Here is a 21,256-nt window from a genome sequence, read left to right on the forward strand (position 1 = left end):
AAAAAAAGTGTTCGACTAAGATATATGCAATAAAAAATTTTGTTTGTAAAATCTCCTCCTGAATGTAAATTTATTTTCAAAAAAATATGTTCAAACAATCGCGTTACAATCTGACATCTAGAAAATTAATTATATGTCTGACAGAAAACGACAAGCTACTAGACAACTGCTGACAATTACTTCAAGGAGAACAATCATTATCCAGAAGGAATGCTTTTTCACTCGGTACTGTATTATATTTATTACATTTGAGAACTTTTTTAGCACGCTTATGTTAGCTTCACTTGTATGTTTGTATGTTAGTAACTCTTTTATACCAAAAAAAAAAAAAAAACAAGTAAAGTCGGGACTGTCTTCCGCTGTGTCGAAAATCGCATTCCTTTAATGAAACTATAACGTGATGAAATTTCGAAAACTCTTAAAATTTGAAAAATCAATTGTATGGGACGACCGATTTTCAAGATTAAGCTGTAATATGGTAAACTTCAAGGTTTTAGCTGTTAAAATGAGGGAGAAATGACGTAAAATCTTTTATCTGAACAATGGAATGTATGGGAGATATAAACTTTAGTGGTCCCATCCGGTCGATTCAGACATATTATTAATCGGACACCAAAATATATATGCAGATGAATATGGCCAAATTAACTCCGTTTGTCTATCTCTTATCCTATAAGGGCTTACAATATTGAGATTCGTGACAACCCATTTTCATTAAAGGTGGTATAAAAATAGATCGGCACTTTGTGTGAGGAAACAAAGTTTCACGTTTCCTGTGGTTCGCATGAGATGGCTATAACCACGAGTCACTTATCTGAACAATATATGAAGTATACCTAAGTATTTGATGAAGTTTGAAGCTTCTTGATGTTAAAATGGAACAGATATAACGAAAATCTCCTCATCTGAAAAATCAGTTTGTGTGGTGTGTATATTATATATGCGACCGATCTTTACGTTTTTGTTCAGAAAACAATACATACTATTTATGGTGTAGAATTTTAGAAATGTTTCTTATCTGAACAATCGATTGCGCTTTATATACGAGCGATATCTATGATTTTTTCGGACAGCAGTATATGCCATATAGGAAAGCATTTGGTGAAGCTTTAAGCTTAAAGATGTTGAAATGGGCAGAAATTACGAAAAGCTTCCCATCTGAAAAATCGGTTGTATCGGAGATACATGTTGGTTCCGATAAACTTCTAATACGACAAAAAAATAGCGGGTGTATTATTTATCAAGATATTTCAAAAAATTAGGGACTAGTTTGCGTTCACACATACAGAGGGACAGACATGCCTACAGGGCTATATCAACTCAGCTTGTCTTCCTTATCATTTGTGTATACTTATTGGTGGGTCTATCTCTTCTCCTTTGAGGACTTACAATTAGCGATGTTTGATTTTCATGAATGGTATAAAAATGAAACTTTTCAGATGGCACTGAAATAATTTGTTGATTTCTAATAAAACAACGTGCTTAAAACAGCAAGAGTAAGTTAAAAGGATGCCCACTACTATTTTATTAATTAACATCAAAAAAAGCATAAAAATAATTTTTTTTTAATTACCCTGCGACTGCATGATATTGCTTGTTGATCCATGCCAATATTTTTTATTTTTAGCGCTACATACAAAAGTGATTCCCGAGAGATAAGTAATGAATGGTACAGACAATAAAAAAGAAAAATGTTTCAAAGACTATAAAAAAAAACCAAATGAATTGACACAAGTGATTAGTAAAACCGACCACTCACACAATGCCCAAGCAAACATCTTTAATAAGTGATAAAAAATGCAAATAAAGTTGAATTGAGAAAAACATTAAAATTAAAAGTTTTGCTCAACGATAGAAACTTTGGCAACAATCACAGTTGAAATTACGGTTTAGCCAACCGGACTGATGACTTGCTTGCGGTTAAGATTGATGTTGAGATGAGAAAAACTACCATAAGAAAAAAAGATAAATGAAGTTGGTGAAATGGGGAGAGAGAAAAAATTTCTTTGTTAATGAAAGCAAACTTTGTTTTAAGAATTGCTTGAAATCAACAGTTTTTTTCGCTTCTTCTTTTTTTCAGACTAAATAAAGTTAAATATAAGCTTGTTCAAATTACTTTGAAATGAGAGAAAAATGAAAGAATTAAATAACTAATTTAAAATTGATATCCATTGCATAAATTTCAAGACTCTGAAGAAAAATTATAGAAAATGCTAATCCTGTACGTTTATGATCGATACTTCAAACATTAGTTTAAGTCAAATCAACGGACTATATTTATGATTTAAAATCATTCTTCTTCATATCAAAAAAAAAAAAAAACCAAGATATTTTCAAATCAAAATAAAATTTTTTCAAATCAAATGAAAACATTTTCAAATGAAATTTAACACGTTTTTTAAACGAAATGCAACTTTTTCAAAAAGAATGAAATTTTTTCAAAACGAAAGAAACTTTTTTCAAATCAAATTTAATTTTTTAAATCAAATGAAAAAAATTGCATATCAAATAATTTTTTTTTTTTTAAATAAAATGAAGCTTTTTTCAAATCAAATTAAAAAGGTTTCAAATCAAATGGAATTTTTCGAATGAAATGAAAAAAATTTTGAAATCAAAAGAAACTTTTCAAATCAATTGAACAAATTTTCAAAACAAATTGAATTTGTTTGAAATAACTTTTTTCAACTTAATTTAAAAAATTTCAAATCAAATGAAACTTTTTTCAAATCAAATTAAAACATTTTCAAGTCAAATGAAAATTTTTTCAAATCAAATGCAACGTTCTTTAACTCAAATAAAAACAAGTAAAGGTGTCAAAGTTCGGGTGTAACCGAACATTATATACTCAGCGTGAGATTGACACTTCATTTCAGATAAATTACTTTTCTACATAACACGTGGCACCGCCCATTTAAAAAAAAAATGTATTCCCATTTCCTCTTACAATAAAACTTGATAAGTGAAATATCATTGATTCAAAACTATTTTTTTTAAGGTATAGCTTATTATTCTAGTCTATGACTCTTTTAAACTTGTTTTATATCTAAGTTGCAGAAACATTTTATGCTATAAGGAAAATATGTGTATAAAATTTCATTACGATATGTTAATTTGTCTTCGAGTTATGGCTCCCGAAACATAGAAAATAACTGAGTAATAAAACATGCGTGGTTTTAGGGAGGGGCGGGGGGGACCTTTTTTTGTATTGACTGTAATGAAGTATATAATACTAATCTACATATTAGTTTCTCATCACACAACGGATTTTTACTAATTTTTAATTTTTTTGCTTTTTTACGTTCTAGGGGGGAGGGGGGGGGGCACTTTTTTTAAATATATATAAGAAGATTTATTTATTAGACTGAATGATGATTTAAGACGCATCGGGAACTGGGCTCTTTTAAATTACTTGTCTCTTAATGCTACAAAATCTAAGGCGATGGCAATATCGAACACAAAATATGATTTAAGTAGCCTTCCTGAAATTATGCTTAATGGCGATAAAAGATTCATTCACGATGCTGTCACCAATTTAGGATTCAAAATCAATTCAAATCTGACCTGCACTGACCATATAAACTTTGCGGTTGGTAAAATCTATAATATCCTTCGTAACTTATACAGAACTGCCTATTTATTACCGCGAGACGCTAAAATGAAGCTCGTCAAAGCTCTTATAATACCTCACATTTCATATGGAGAACTTATTTACGGTAGCCTTGATGCGCTGTCGCTTAATAAATTGCAGCTAGCTATAAGCAATACTGCTCGGATCATATTTTCTGAGAGGAAATTTGACCATATATCTTCGTACGCTGTCCAAATTCTCGGAAGCTACGTTTGTACTTTCCTAAAAATGAGATATTTATGTTTCTTACATAAACTACTACATTTTCAATATCCGCCTTACTTATTTAATAAACTAACTTTGTGTCAGATACTCGGACTCTGAATCTATTCATCCCGAACTTTAAGTAGGTGACATCCTCCAGAATGTTCTTTGTCAGTACAATCCGTCTTTGGAACTCACTACCCTCCAAGGCGAAAGCAATTAAAAAAGCTAGATGTTTCAAACTAGCAGTAATATCCTTCCTTAATCCATAACTTATCTTAATTATATAATTCTATCAACTTACTTTAAATTATATAATTCTGTCTTTGATTATTCAACTAATGGGCCAGAGGTGCGCCTTTCACACAATGTACAAATAAAAATTAATATATTTTCTTTTTTAAATGTTATTATCTTCTTTACCTTTTATTCTTCAAGAAAACTCATTTTTATATGTAATTTGTAGTCGTAAGATCTGATTGATGTATTATCTAAAAGACATAGTCTTACTTGTACAAATAAGTTCCACTAAATAAATAAATTAATTAATTAATTAATAACGTAAAAAAGCAAGAAAAATTAAAAATTAGTAAAAATCCGTTGTGTGATGAGAAACTACTATGTAGATTAGTATTATATACTTCATTACAGTCACAACAAAAAAAAACTCCTCCGCGATATTTGTAAAATTTATTTTATCACAAGTGGCAGTGCCACGCCCATTTTAAAAATGTTTTTAAAATTTTTACCAGGAGTCTCAATATCAGTCCCCACGTCAAATTTCAACATTCTAGTTGTATTATTTACTAAATAATCAGGTTTTTTGTGTTTTCCAAAATGTTATATATATAAAATGTGGCCGTGGTTATCATCCGAGTTCGCTCATTTTCAATACTAATCTATTGCGGGTCCAGATAAGCTCGTGTGCTAAATTTGGTGAAGATATCTCAATATTTACTCAAGTTATCTTGTTAACGGACGGACGGACGCATATGGCTCAATCAAATTTTTTTTCGATACTGATGATTTTGATATATGGAAGTCTATATCTATCTCGATTCCTTTATATCTGAACAACCAACCGTTATCTAATCAAAGTGAATATACTCTGTGTGCAAAGCACGCTGAGTATAAACATTTGATATCAAGGGAAATGAAAAAAATTTCAAATCAAATAAAACTTGTTTTCAAATAAAAGGGACTTTTTTCAATTAAAATAAACTTTTTTCATATGAAATGTATACTTTTTCAAATCAAATGAAAAGTTTCAAATACAATGATACTTTTTTAAATCTAATGAAGCTCTTTTCAAATCAAACGAAATTGTTTTCAAATCAAATAATCAAAAAAAAGTTTAATATGATATGAAAATATTATAATTAGAATAAACCCATAGTAAGGCTGACTAAAAAGTAAATCTTACCAGGAAAACAAAAACCCCTTGCCGTCTGTGTGGAAATTTCGTGTAAATCCGATTACTTCATTGAGTAACAAAAACCAATATCTAGGCACACGAGTACTTGTATATAAAATAACTCAACCCAAATGGGTAGTTATTGGTAAAAAGAGAACAAGATATTGTGAAGATTATTATCATTAATTATTTTTACGATTTTTAAATTTTAAAGTCACATTAGTCTCTTCAAACAGTTTGGCTCTACATTTTCTTCCCTTCTATTCCTACGTCTTTATCTCCGTCCTTCTCTCTTAACCTCTCCTGTTCTTTCTAAAGTTTTTACACGCCAATATTTTGCTCCTTTTGTCATATTTTAGGCAAGAATATCTTTTTGCCTTGTTTCGACTTAAACCGCTGTTAAACTTTTAGGTGCTATTCCACTTGAAGTAAGCCATAAATACATAGTACACATTATATTACATCCTTTCATCACTTTTCACTCATTTCCTTATTTAATAATATTTATATATCAATTTCCAGAGGAAATCATATTAAACTGCAATAACGCGTTCCACATTGTGCACCTGAGCGTATGAGTGAGCCGCATTTATTGCTTCATGCTAAGTACAAAATACATACACATAATAGCGCTATTTAGGACTCAGTAACTTGGCAGAGAAGTGCAAAAGCAATTTAAGCAAAAAAGAATGAATGTTATAAGTTTCATCCACAACTAAGTAATATTTGCTTAAGTTTAACTTTAATCACAATCAAATTCAAAAATACAATCAAAATTAGAATCAAAATCAAATTAAAAATCAAAATACAAATCGAAATTAAAATCAAAGTTAAAATCAAGATCAAAATTAAACTAAAAATTTAAATGGAAATCAAAATGAAAAATAGAATAAAAATCAGAATGGAGAAATCATGCAAAATCAAAATCAAAATCAAAATAAAAATCAATATCAAAACTAAAAAACAAAATCTAAATCAAAGTCAAAATCAAAATCAGAATCAAATGAAAAATTAAACTCATAATCAAAATCAAAAAATAAATAAAAATGAAAGCTCAAGCGAAATCGAGATCTAAAGACCGTGTTTCAAATTAAAATCACTACATGAAATATGAATAACTGAGCCTTAAGTGTAAAAATCTGCAATGTCACGCCACATACCTTGACGTACAAATACATTCTGAACAAGGAGGGCTGCTCTCACGTTTCATTCATCTTGTATAAACATATGCACACATCTATATGCCTATAATTAGATTTTTCAGAATAATTTTCTTTTACGCTTTCACATTCATCAAAGGATACGTAGCGCATGTTGTAAGTCCTTATTATTAAAACTACGCAGTATTTACAGAAAGATAGAGAGGGAGCACAACTTCAACGAAGGAAATTGAAACAATAATAACAAAAACATTGTACACAGATACTAATAAGGTGCAAAACATTACTAACATTGACTTCAAATAGAATCAGCATTTTCCCTAATGTGACAATCGAGGACTTAAATGTGAAGCAAGAGGCCACCGTGGTGTGATGGTAGCGTGCTCCGCCTACCACACCGTATGCCCTGGGTTCGCACCCCGGGCAAAGCAACATCAAAATTTTAGAAATAAGCTTTTTAAATTAGAAGAAAATTTTTGTAAGCGGGGTCGCCCCTCGGCAGTGTTTGGCAAGCGCTCCGGGTGTATTTCTGCCATTAAAAGCTCTCAGTGAAAACTCATCTGCCTTGCAGATGCCGTTCGGAGTCGGCATAAAACATGTAGGTCCCGTCCAGCCAATTTGTAGGGAAAATCAAGAGGAGCACGGCGCAAGTTGGAAGAGAAGCTCGGCCTTAGATATCTTCGGAGGTTATCGCGCCTTACATTTATTTATTTTTTAAGAGGATAAACACACGCTTTTACTCACTTTTTTGCTTTTAAAAGCCAAATTTAATGTGGGATGACTTTGTGTTTGACAAAAGAAGAAACTTTGTTTCGATTTTACTGGAGCATTGTATACCCAACAGTGAGAAATAGTGTTTTTGTTCATTTTATAAATGACTTTTACAATATGGCGGCCACCGCGGTGTGGTGGTAGTGCTCCGCATAACACACCGAAAACCCTTTGTTCACGCCCCGAGCGAAGCAGCATCAAAATATTGCAAAAAAGTTTTTCTAAGCGGTGTCGCCCCTCGGCAGTGATTTGGCAAGCATTTCCAATGTATTTCTGTCATGAAAACCTTCTCAATCTCAAGCCTTTCAGATGCCGTTCGAGGATGGCATAAAACATGTCCCGCCAATTTGTAGGAAAAATCAAAGGAGCACGACGCAAATTGGAAAGAAGCTCGGCCTAAAATCTCTTCGGAGGTTATCGCGCCTTACCTCTATTTTTCTTTCATACAATTCTATATTTTAATCAATAAAAAAAATTTGCAAAAGCTGGGTTCGCCGACAAACACGAACTCGATTACGGTCCAAACCAATAACTTAATAATATGAGCGCGTAATTTAAGGTTGGGGATTGTGTGATACTCGAAATATAAAACAATATTATGTTATCTAATTTTATGCACAAAAAACGCTTGACACGCGCCTACGTAACAAAAAATGCAATCAAGCGGATTACCTACTTGAAATTTGGTAATGCTGCAGAATATCACAAATCAAAACATGACATCGTCGCATCACAACATCACACCTTCGCATCACAACTATCGTATTGTACTCATATAACAGTGAAATATGTACATGACAAATTATAATTAACACGGTCTCATATTCGTTGTATGTGCCATCTTCCAATCAAATTTTATACCGAAAGCCCTGGGCACAACTTACAACATAAGACTTTAAGCGAACATGACATTATTGTGCATTGCCTAAATATCACAAAACATTGCTAAGTAGTTGGAAACATCACGTCACCGCATACCATGATGGTATTAACATCCTATCCCACATCACGTCATCACACACATATTATACATTTGGTGTGACATCATATTGTTTGGAAGAGGCAGTGTGTAGTATTACTGTGTTGTTAACAGGAATAAAGAATGTAAGCGTAAGTGTAGTTACTACACATTAGCGTAGTGTGGGTAAAATCTACTTGGTGGAGCGAAAATAGACAGGAAACAAGTTAATGAAGATTAACGAAGGCAGGAAAACACATCCATGTAAGCATATTGAAGCAAGGAAACGAAAATGGAAAAGACGTATGTAAGCGTAACGAAGATGAAATAGAATAGCAGTCAATAATGATGCGGGTCATAATAACAATGCTTATGGTTACTGTAACGGTTTCAAAGCCAAGGCAAGGCAAGAAAATGCAAAAAAGAGAAGCGCAAATCAAATATAGAAAAGAAAGGAATAAAAGACCAAGGAAAACGAGCGGAATGGAAAGCAGAGACTAGAGGTAAAAGTCGAAGCCGGAAACGGATTCAGAATCGAAGTCTTAACCTAAGCCGAATACTGAGTGCACTTTATCAATTTGTTATCGAAATTTTAAGGGTTTGTAATCAATGAGTTATCGGATTTTTGTGCTCAAAGTATAAACGAGTAGTGGATATTTTGTTTTATGCTATAAACTTGGCATCGATAACAAAGGTTTTCAACGAGCTATGGACTTTTTATCTTAGAGTTATCAGTTTTTTTTTCGATAAGTTATTGATTTATTATCGAAAAGGTGTTGATTATTTTTCGAACTATTTTTGATATTTAATCATTTAATTATCGACCTTCAGAGTAGCAACATTTTTCTGAATATCAATGAAAGTTTCTGTATATAAATTGAAATTTTCTGAATATGAAATTTAGTTTTCTGAATATTAATTGTAAGTTTCTGAATATCAAAACTAAATTCCTTATTATGAATTGTAGTTTTCTGAAAATGAAATGGAAGTTCTGAATATAAACTGGAATTTTATGAATATCAGCTGTAATTTTCTGAATAAGCATTGTAACATTCTGAAAACGAAATAAAAATGTTTAATATGAATTGCAATTTTCTGAATATTAACTGGGAATTCTGAATATGAATTGTAATTTCCTGAATATGAGTTGCAACTTACTGAATATAAACTGAAAAAGGCCTAGTGGGTATACAAAATGAACAATAGATATGAATGAATAGTTAAGCATAGCGTTAAGCGCTAAAAGCATGCGACAGTGAAAGAAATTCTGAATTCATAACAACAATAAGTGTAATAAAACTATAAAGAAAATGTATTGGTATGATTGAGCGAGGCAAGCGTGAAATAAAAGAAATTTCCAACACTTGCTGTTGACTACGACATACTTCGTCCCAGTGCACAGTAGTGGGAGATAAATTTGCAAGTGTACGAGATGAATGTTGTGCAATATTTGAATGTCAAACTTAGGATATGAGCAACTGGCAACTGCACGTAGTAAAACAAGATATAGATAAATGAGAGAGTGTGTGATAAAAGTTAAATGCTGCAGAAAATAAAAAACTAAAACGAGAAAAAATACTTCAAAAGCTAGTTGAAGCAAAAAGTGATAAGGTATGCAATTTCTGACACTCACAGCGAAAGCTTCGAAATCAGAATGGTAAATAAGTAAGAAGGTATGCAAGTATATATGGAATGAGAAAATGCTACGGAGCGAAAAAATATTGAAAATATTAAAATTTACATAAGAAAATACGAAATATAAGAAGTTTGTTAACGTTTTCAGTGGAGAGAAGCATTAAAGTGAAAGCGCTGGAAAATTCAAAAATAAGCTTGATAAGTTTTACAATTTCAGCAAATCGTTGAGCGACAACAAGAAAGCGGACTAACAGCAACAAACACTGCATGTCTCTCGCTCCATAAATTGCCCTATCCCAGCGTTGCCTATATTTCTTGTTTCAATGGTATGCTGAAAATGCAGAAAAGCATATTTATACGCTTGAATACCGTGCGAGTGTGTAGTGAAGTAAGCATCAAAGCGAATCACTTGGTTTGTTTTAACGCAATGAAAAAACAAACAAAAACTTGAATAGAGAGAAAAATATAGAGGAATTTTTCATACCACTGCTTGTGAAATGAATTGTCTGCATTTAAAATATGCAGCTATAATTTTGTGTTTAAACAGCGCGTAAAAGCCAGCAGATGGAAAGAAAATAAATGACTTTCATGCAAGGTGAAAATATGCTGAACGCTTAGTTGTTTGAAGTGGTAATCGACTCTCATTTTAAAATTTCAATTTAAGCAAGGTGCAGGATTCGCTGTTTTTATTCTTGCACGTACGACCAAATATTGATGCAAGTTTTTTTTTTTTTATTTTAGTTCCATTAATTGATTTCATTTGGAATGAAATTAGAATGTAGCGAAATATTTTCACAAAGTTTACGATATCTTCGTGTTTAAGTAAAAACTTTAAAATGTTTTTTTAAATACAAATCTACTTATAACTTTTTATTTATATGTATCTTAGAAAATATATATACAAGCAAACTCTCTTGTCTTCGTAAGAAAAGTTAGAAAAGAAGTTCGTCATTCAGAATACACCTCAAACTTGGCTACCAGAAAGGAAGGAAAATGACATGCCTTAATCGAATATATCTCAACAAATGATCAAGTTTAAAAATATATGTTAAAACAAAATTTTGTATTTGGTTCCCAGGGAAGGTTAAACTTTTACTTGTCTATAAACAAATACAACATATATAATATTTTTCCAGAATACGATGCGTTCCATAACACCAACTAACTTTTCAATTGTAATGTGAAACCTGCGCCTCTAATGGCATTTTTCCTATGGTCAACCCCTGTCGAAATTGATAATTTCCTGGGACTCCCGTTGGAGGACTTTGTTGAAATGATATTTAGTTGGACCAAACTCTTTTTAAAATGTTTGCTGGGTAGGAGCTGCTTCGGCTGATAGATTAATAAATAAAAACCAAAAAGTTTTTACTTTTTCCCCCTTTGTTGACAACTTATGAGAGTTATAGCAAATATGTTCGGCGGTAGAAAGGGCATTTATATTAAATGTTAGTGAAACCGTCACATATAATTTTTTTCGGTGCAATTTTGAGAGAATTTCAGTATCAGTTCTGGTATATTTACGAAATCATTTCGAGACTATTTTAGGATCAATGCCAGGATCACAACGGGAGTATTTAATGTAACCATTACAGGACTGTTACAAGATCACCTCGGGATTATCTCATTTTGTGACAATTTCGCGCCAATTTTGAGACAGTTTTAGCATCGTTTCAAGGTCAAATTCGGGATAAGTTTTGAAATCATTTTGAGGCTTTTTCGAAATAATTGTAGTACTGTTATTGGGTGACTTTCGGATTATTTTAGCTACCATTTCTGGAAAGCTGCAGAAACTGTTATGGGATAATTTTGGTATAGTTTTGGCATCCCTAAGGGTTCACTTCAAAAGTATTCTTGGAATTACTGCGGGACTATTTAGAGATGCATTTCGGGACAGCTATGGGAATATTTCGAAACCACTTTCGGACTGTCACAGGATCACTTCTGGATAATTTTGGGAAACATTTCCGGACAACTTTTGAATCATTTCGAGATTGTTTCGAACCAAAGTTACATCATCACTTCAGGATTATAAGAGAAAATACTTCGGGTCAGCTTCTGGTTTCTATTACTCATACCAGATTTTTCGGTAAATGCGACCGCTTGATTCCGAAAATCAAAAATATTGTCTGGCGTAACCAAGTTTTTTTTGGTAGAATCGAGATTGGTAGAGCCTATCGATTTGTTATCGGAACAGTTCTAAATAACTACGTCCAGTTAGAGGGAAATACTTCCGTTTTAAGAAAGCAAGATATACATCCATTAATCAGATTTTGGGAGCACTGAAGTAAAAAAAAATGTGCTACGATATGCTATCATAAAGCTTAACGCCTGGAAAATAATTTTTTTAAGTTAACTAGAGCTCGCCCAGCGGATGCAATAAATCTATAACAGCGGTAACTTCGCCAGAAAAAAATGATTCTGGGCTGTTTAAGAAGAGATTTGTCGGCTTTATATTGGTAACAAACTCATATGATTTTATAATCGGCTTATTATCAACAATGAATAATTATTGTCGACTTTTCGGTTTGTAATCGGCTTGTTATTGCTAAGTGATCTAATTGGTTTCTTACCGGCTTGTCAAGGAAGGGTTTGTCATCGTTTTTATATAATTTTTCTTTAGCACTCCGATACAAATTGGTAACACTCCAATAAAAAATCTACAAGCTTTCTTAAACAATCGACATTCTTTTTATAATAGATCGATAATTTTTCGACAATTTTCTGATAGGAAATTGGAAACAAATCGATAACATATTGATATATTTTCGGTGATAAATCCACACCTTTTTCTAACAAACGGATAACTCGTCGATCAAAAATCGATTTAATATCGTTTTGTTCTGTTTGATTTTATTTCTTTATATTTTATTCTTTTTTGGTTTATTTAATTTTATTTATTTTAATTTAATTTTACCTAATTTTTACTTATTTTATTTGTGTTTGTTTTATATTACTTTTTTTTTTTTTTCGGACGTTGTGGCAGCGCACTGCCCTCATGCCCGATGAAATCAGGCTAATCCTGTTTTTGTTTTCTTTTTTTTTTTTTTAATTCCTACATACTATTTTTTTTTTTTTTGTGTATTCTAATTCTTATTTATGTGTTATTTATAATTTTTTTGTTACCGAGTCTTTGAGAGGCAGTGGCTTCTTAAGCGCCGAGATCTAAAACCGCTCAGCTACAGAGAAACTCATCAGCTGACAAATATAGATTCACAAAATACAATAGACTAAAAGTAAAAATATAATTTTTTAATTATTAAGAGAAGATAGAACCGTCTTTTTTATGGCAAAGAGCGAGTCCGAAACATCAATTATTCTCGAGTGAGAGTTACAATCTTCACACAAACATAGAAAACATAGAACATAGGTTAGGTTTTTGTTAGATTTTTTCGTTTTTTGATTTAATTACATTTTTTAAATTTTATTTTATAATATTGTAACGATTTTACTGCAAAGATCCCAAAATGGTCTTTATTAAAGTACGTCACAATATATAGCTTTACTATTGCTCGACAGATAGCGTGCTTAATCACAACTGATTATTACGCCTCTACTGGTGTCGCCTTTTATACTGTTTGGTTTACTCGTTGACATTTCTAGGCGGTTCTGTTCTAAAATCTATTGGTTATCTGCTATAAGTTTCTCAGCTATAACTACAGATGCACAATTTTTATAGCTTCTCTCACAGCTCATGCGCGTGTGTTTGTGAGCGACACTTCCACAATTATACTGCATATCTCAGATAAGATATCTGCATGTGTTTGTGCGTTGCTTCTCCCTGCGTGTACGTACATATGTGTAGACATAATGATTGAATTATTGATGTGCATCAAGTCACTGCTTAGCATCGGCTTAGAGATGGCAGTACCCCTTAGTGTTGCTAATATTCGTAACTATATATTATTTAAATATTTTATTTAATTTTTTTAATTTTATTTTATATTATTTTATTTAATTTTTTTAATTTTATTTTATATTATTTTTTTTATATTATTTTTTGGCACATTTTTGCTTTATATAATCTAATCAAATTATGTAAAATGACGAACAACACCCAACTATACCCTAAAAAGTAACTAATTTCAATCTAAACCTGAAAACATAAACAAATCCTTTACTTTTGTAAACACTTGTTGTATCTGTAATGAAAATCTCGCTATTGCTCATGTTTATTCTGGCTCTTTATATCCAACAACACAGAAGTGTAAACATCTTTTCGAGCACTTGCATGCACATATATTGTGTATATGCTCAGAAACTTGTTCGGCATGTTTGCTATAGTTGCTGTGTGATTTCGCTCGTATCAACTCTACCATGTACCTTGCTCACACATTACGCTATAGTGTAGTAGCTATACTTACGCTCTCATTCTCTGTTACTCCATACAGCTACCATATACTGTGGCTGCATTTACACATTCTCTAACATTCCATACATTACATATACCAATATTGAGTTTGTACATTTTACATTTACATTAATGTATCGCCCATATAGCATACCTCTTACAAAGTAGATACGCTAACACTTTTTCTTATTTTAACTTCAATTTACTTGCAGCGCACTGCCCTCAATTATCCCGATGAAATGATAAGGATTCCCCCATACCACGAGCAAAGACATGTACAGTTATTTAATGCATAGTATGTACCAATTTACATAAATAGTCGAATTAAGTTTTTAGTAAATATAAATAATTAAGTTTTATGAAAAAGTGTTTGTCATGAACTCTTTGAGCAATACTTTTCAAGAACGTGTTTATCTGACTATTATGGTAGTCAGCCTGTATTATTATTTCCAATAAAAATTTTTATAAGTATTCCATCTTACTTTTTCAATTTAAGACAACAAATATCAATTAAAACAAGTAAGGAAGGCCAAGTTCGGGTGTAACCGAACATTACATACTCAGTTGAGAGATATGGAGACAAAATAAGGAAAATCACCATCTAGGAAAATGAACCTAGGGTAACCCTGGAATGTGGTTGTATGACATGTGTATCAAATGGAAGGTATTAAAGAGTATTTTAAGAGAGAGTAGGCCATAGTTCTATGGATGGACGCCATTTAGGGATATCGCCATAAAGGTGGACCAGGGATGACTCTAGAATTTGTTTGTTCTATATGGGTGTCAAATGAAAGGTGTTAATCAGTATTTTAAAAGGGAGTGGGCCTAAGTTCTATAGGTGGACGCATTTAGGAATATCGTTATAAAAGTGGACCTGGGTTGACTCTAGAATGCGTTTGTACAATATGGGTGTCAAACGAAAAGTGCAATAAGTGTTTTAAAAGGGAGTGGGCCTTTGTTCTATGGGTGGACGCCTTTTCGGGATATCGACATAAACGTGGACCAGGGGTGACTCTAGAATGCGTTTGTACAATATGGGTATCAAATGAAAGGTGCTAATGAGTATTTTAAAAGGGTGTGGGCCTTATTTCTATAGGTGGACGCCTTTTCGAGATATCGCCATAAAGGTGGACCAGGGGTGACTCTAGAATTTGTTTGTGCGATATGGGTATCAAATAAAAGGGGTTAATGAACATTTTAAAAGGGAGTGGGCCTTAGTTCTATAGGTGGACGCCGTTTCGAGATATCTCCATAAAGGTAGACCAGGGGTGACTACAGAATTTGTTTGTACGATATGGGTATCAAATGAAAGGTGTTAATGAGTATTTTAAAAGGGAGTGGGCCTTAGTTCTATAGGTGGATGCCCTTTCGAGATATCGCCATAAAGGTGGGCCAGGGGTGACTCTAGAATTTTTGTGTACGATATGGGTATCAAATGAAAGGTGTTAATGAGTATTTTAAAGGGTGTGGGCCTTAGTTCTATAGGTGGACGCCTTTTCGAGATATCGCCATAAAGGTGGACCAGGGGTGACTCTAGAATTTGTTTGTACGATATGGGTATCAAATGAAAGGTGTTAATGAGTATTTTAAAAAGGCGTGGGCCTTAGTTCTATAGGTGGACGCCTTTTCGAGATATCGACATGAAGGTGGAAAGGGGTGACTCTGGAATTTGTTTGTACGATATGGGTATCAAATGAAAGGTGTTAATGAGTATTTTAAAAAGGCGTGGGCCTTAGTTCTATAGGTGGACGCCTTTTCGAGATATCGACATGAAGGTGGAAAGGGGTGACTCTAGAATTTGTTTGTACGATATGGGTATCAAATGAAAGGTGTTAATGAGTATTTTAAAAGGGAGTGGGCCTTAGTTCTATAGGTGGATGCCGTTTCGAGATATCGCCATAAAGGTGGGCCAGGGGTGACTCTAGAATTTTTGTGTACGATATGGGTATCAAATGAAAGGTGTTAATGAGTATTTTAAAGGGTGTGGGCCTTAGTTCTATAGCTGGACGCCTTTTCGAGATATCGACATGAAGGTGGAAAGGGGTGACTCTAGAATTTGTTTGTACGATATGGGTACCAATTGAAAGGTGTTAATGAGTATTTTAAAAAGGCGTGGGCCATAGTTCTATAGGTGCACGCCTTTTCGAGATATCGCCATAAAGGTGGACCAGGGGTGACTCTAGAATTTGTTTGTACGATATGGGTATCAAATGAAAGGTGTTAATGAGTATTTTAAAAAGGCGTGGGCCTTAGTTCTATAGGTGGACGCCTTTTCGAGATATCGACATAAGGGTGGACCAGGGGTGACTCTAGAATTTGTTTATACGATATGGGTATCAAATGAAAGGTGTTAATGAGTATTTTAAAAGGGAGTGGGCCTTATTACTATAGGTGGATGCATTTTCGAGATATCGCCATAAAGGTGGGCCAGGGGTGACTCTAGAATTTTTTTGTACGATATGGGTATCAAATGAAAGGTGTTAATGAGTATTTTAAAAAGGCGTGGGCCTTAGTTCTATAGGTGGACGCCTTTTCGAGATATCGACATGAAGGTGGAAAGGGGTGACTCTAGAATTTGTTTGTACGATATGGGTATCAAATGAAAGGTGTTAATGAGTATTTTAAAAAGGAGTGGGCCTTATTTCTTTATGTGGACGCCTTTACGAGATATCGCGATAAACGTGGACCACGGGTGACTCTAGAATGTGTTTGTACGATATGGGTATCAAATTAAAGGTATTAATGGGGGTTTTAAAAGGGAGTGGCCTTTAGTTGTATATGTGAAGGCGTTTTCGAGATATCTACCAAAATGTGTACCAGGGTGATCGAGAACATCATCTGTCGGGTACCGCTAATTTATTTATATATGTAATACCACGTACAGTATTCCTTCCAAGATTCCAAGGGCTTTTGATTTCGCCCTGCAAAACTTTTTCATTTTCTTCTACTTAATATGGTAGGTGTCACACCCATTTTACCAAGTTTTTTTCTAAAGTTATATTTTGCGTCAATATTCCAATACAATTACCATGTTTCATCCCTTTTTTCGTATTTGGCATATAATTATGGCATTTTTTTCATTTTTCGTAATTTTCGATATCGAAAAAGTGGGCGTGGTCATAGTCGGATTTCGGCCATTTTTTACACCAATACAAAGTGAGTTCAGATAAGTACGTGAACTGAGTTTAGTAAAGATATATCGATTTTTGCTCAAGTTATCGTGTTAACGGCCGAGCGGAAGGACAGGCGGTCGACTGTGAATAAAAAATGGGCGTGGCTTCAACCGATTTCGCCCTTTTTCACAGAAAACAGTTATCGTCCTAGCAGCTAAGCCTATACCAAATTTCACAAGGATTGGTTAATTTTTGTTCGACTTATGGCACTAAAAGCATCCTAGACAAATTATATGAAAAAGGGCGGAGCCACGCCCATTTTGAAGTTTTCTTTTATTTTTATATTTTGTTGCACCATATCATTACTGGAGTTGAATGTTGGCATAATTTACTTACATGCTGTAAAGATATTAACTTTTATTTTAAAATTTGAATTAAAAAAATTTTTTTTTTAAAAAGTGGGCGTGGTCGTTCTCAGATTTTGCTAATTTTTATTAAGCAGGCATAAAGTAATAAGAGTAACGTTCCTGCCAAATTTCATCATGATTACTTCAACGACTGCCAAATTACAGCTTGCAAAGCTTCTAAATTACCTTCATTTAAAAGTGGGCGGTGCCACGCCCATTGTCCAAAATTTTACTAGTTTTCTATTCTGCGTCATAAGCTCAACTCACCTACCAAGTTTCATCGCTTAATGCGTATTTGGTAATGAATTATCGCACTTTTTCGATTTTTCGAAATTTTCGATATCGAAAAAGTGGGCGTGGTTATTGTCCGATATCGTTCATTTTAAATAGCGATCTGGGATGAGTACCCAGGAACCTACATACCAAATTTCATCAAGATACCTCAAAATTTACTCAAGTTATCGTGTTAACGGGCAGACGGAGGGACGGACGGACGGACGGACGGACATGGCTCAATCGAATTTTTTTTCGATACTGATGATTTTGATATATGGAAGTGAGCTCTGCTCAACTGAGTATAAAAATATTCCATGTACAACTGTAACACAAATACTAAAAACGCTCTTGTTTGCATTTATCATTTAAAATATGCCTTAATTGAAATTCCGAAAAATGTTGGAAAATCTTCAAAACCACAATGTGGCATTGCAGTCGACTAACCTGCTCGAAATAAATGAATTCGAAATTGTAATATGTCAGCAAGCTTACGTTTTTGTTAGACAACTTGATTGCTTTTAAGCTAAACCCATTTGTGAATAGAATATCACTATCGCACACAACTTAGATATCATTCTAATATTTACATGTTTAATGTAAATAACAATTAAAATTGACTGAAATGTTCATTCCATAAAACAAAAATGTTTAGAATGTCTTAACACAACATTATTTTGCACTTAAAATCTACTCAAATTCATCATATTTGTATTTAGAGAACACACAATAAACATTTTTCAATAATTTTGTTATTTTCGTTTAATTTGGATATCTTCAAGTTAAAACGAGCAATTTTTTGTATATTTGTTAATGCACTACTATGACGAAAGGACTCGGCCCTTTTAATTGAAATTTGGTTATTAAATAGTAAATTACCATTGTTCAAGCAACCTTGAAATTTTTTTCTCATTTACAAGGTAATAGTAATTAACAGATTCTTAAATACAGTCCACTATTAGAAACTACATTTTAGCGATTGAGCGACCTATTCAAACAAAGATAAAACATTCACACACAAACACATATATATAGATATGTAGCAAATGAACCTCTGTAAATATGAGCGACCTACACAAACAAAGATAAGATAATGCATACGAGGTCGCTCATATCAACAAAACAAATATATGTAAATAAATATAGTTAAGGATAAGACATTCACACACACACACAAATGTACCAAAATGAACCTCTGTAAATATTTATGTATACAACAACAAATTATAAGAAAACTAGGATAAGAAAAGTATATATAAAATGAGATATTTTTGTAAATAAATCAGAATTCTTTGAATTCTCAAACCAAGCGCTTCTTATTTTAATACAAACTGCTTCCCCCACCAGAGGTAAGGGCTAAAAATTTACTTTTGATATTTGGCAATTTACGACTGCCTTATATTTGAGATCCTTACAAAATCTCAAGCTTGCTTAACAATTATCAACGACTTTTTATCTACATAATTGTGTTGTCACTAAGGGGTGTACCAGGGTACCACATAAAGGTATATAATGTCGTATTTCAATGGGAACCTTTCATAGGTTGGCACTTGCGCAACGAAAACGTTTCTTAGTGGGGTTACCGCTAAGTCTTAATCACGTTTTTTTCATTTAAATCGATCAATTACACGCAAGCACTTCCGCACCGCTTGAACAGACGGATGCCACTGCGTATACGTAACATTTTGTTTTATTAGCAGTCAAAAGCCAAACAAGTCAGCAAACATTCTAGTTCTTTGACTAGAATTTTGTGGGGCTATTCATACTAGTTGGTGTTTGAATAGTTCATTGACTAGAATTTAGGTTATTCATAACAGTTAGTATTTCTTTTGGATTTTGTCTGTCGAACTCGATGAAATGCTTTCTGCCGGTAATTTGCAATACATACTTCAGAATAGGCACATACCATCTCACCGTTACTTCTGTAGATTAAAGAAGCCATTAAAAGGGTCAAGCATTTTAAATCGATAGGCCCAGATGGAATAGCTATGCCGATGCTAAAATAATTTGGGCATAAGGTCATCAGCATGTTTTCTACTTGTCATTTAAGCTTTTGTCATTTTGGAATGGCAAGAATAACTTCTATAACAAAGCCCGTAAACTCAGCTAACGATTTCATTCATTTAAAGAGAAATATCCTGTTAATGCGTATCGCTACCACCGTGTTAAATGCCATTAACAACCAGATATATTGTGAACTGAACCAACCAAAACTTCATCAAGGGACAGTGCTAGTGGCACTTGATTTGTTAAAAGCTTTTGACACAGTCAACCACCGTACACTACTCCAAGAGGAATAAGGAAACATCTTCGCAACCACTACGATGAGATACGGCACATTCCAACTCAGTCGGTTAATCCAGATTAACACGAGGAGGTCCAAATTCTAATCCACACTAAGCCGGGAAGTAGCATCTCGAGTTCGCGCCCGAAGAACGCTGTTATCAAAATACTCTTGCCTAAACTAACTAGTACTTCAATTGGTATAATACTGATGTATATAAAAAATAGTGTTCCATCTGGTATAATTCTGGCGAGAGGCTGACTAGTGCATTAATTGGTATGACCATGATACATATACTGACTAGTATGACATACTGGTACGATTCTGGTGCATATAATGACCTTTTTGTTAACAGATATGATGCTGAAGCGGAGACTGGCAATTGGTATATCGTTGGATATCACTAATATGGAAAAAGACAGAACTCTAACTAGTTGGGATTTTTGGCAAACTGGTACTCTTATAGTTTAAAGCTAGTTGGTTTGACTGCAGGGTAGTAATGTAAAACTACTGACTTTTATTTAAGGTTAAGCAGAGTCGCTAGTCTGCAGTACCTAAGAAAAAGCAAAGAAATCTCATTAGGAACAAGAAAGTCATTCGGTAGGCTGGTTTATACTAAGCGTTGCTTTAAGGAATTCCGGAGGCAAGTAGAACAGAAGGGAAGAAGTTAAAAACCGGTCAGAACACCACTGTCAGAAAAACAGGGATTCATCTTGAGCTAAAGAGGCTGCGGATTTTGACTTATGTTCTTGAAGGAAATTTGATGATGAACTTGATGAAACCGGACAATATGTTAAGCAACAGTATTATTCGTCGGTTTATCGACAGGCTCGGTGTGGAATATAACTATTTATAAAGAACGTATCATGCTCCCAGAGACGCTGGCACAACACAGTCTGCATTTCATGTGTCTAAAAGCTGTTGTCTATGTTGTCATACAGGAAATGAAAGAAATCAATAGCAAAATTAAATTTAGCCAAGCATATTCTTTTTCCCAGATAAACAACAAAAACCATCGATGATATCTATGGCCGCCTATTATCGATAGTTTGTCAAGACCC

General features: G+C 33.4%; 1 protein-coding gene across 1 annotated transcript in view; it reads left to right on the forward strand.

The window, feature by feature from the left end:
* The window catches only part of Mct1 (Monocarboxylate transporter 1), an 854,653-nt gene that overhangs the window by 358,154 nt on the left and 475,243 nt on the right, over positions 1 to 21,256 (forward strand). The gene's annotated exons all lie outside the window — the stretch shown is intronic.

The sequence above is a fragment of the Eurosta solidaginis genome, chromosome 4, assembly GCF_040869045.1.
Source record: "Eurosta solidaginis isolate ZX-2024a chromosome 4, ASM4086904v1, whole genome shotgun sequence".
NCBI lineage: Eukaryota > Metazoa > Arthropoda > Insecta > Diptera > Tephritidae > Eurosta > Eurosta solidaginis.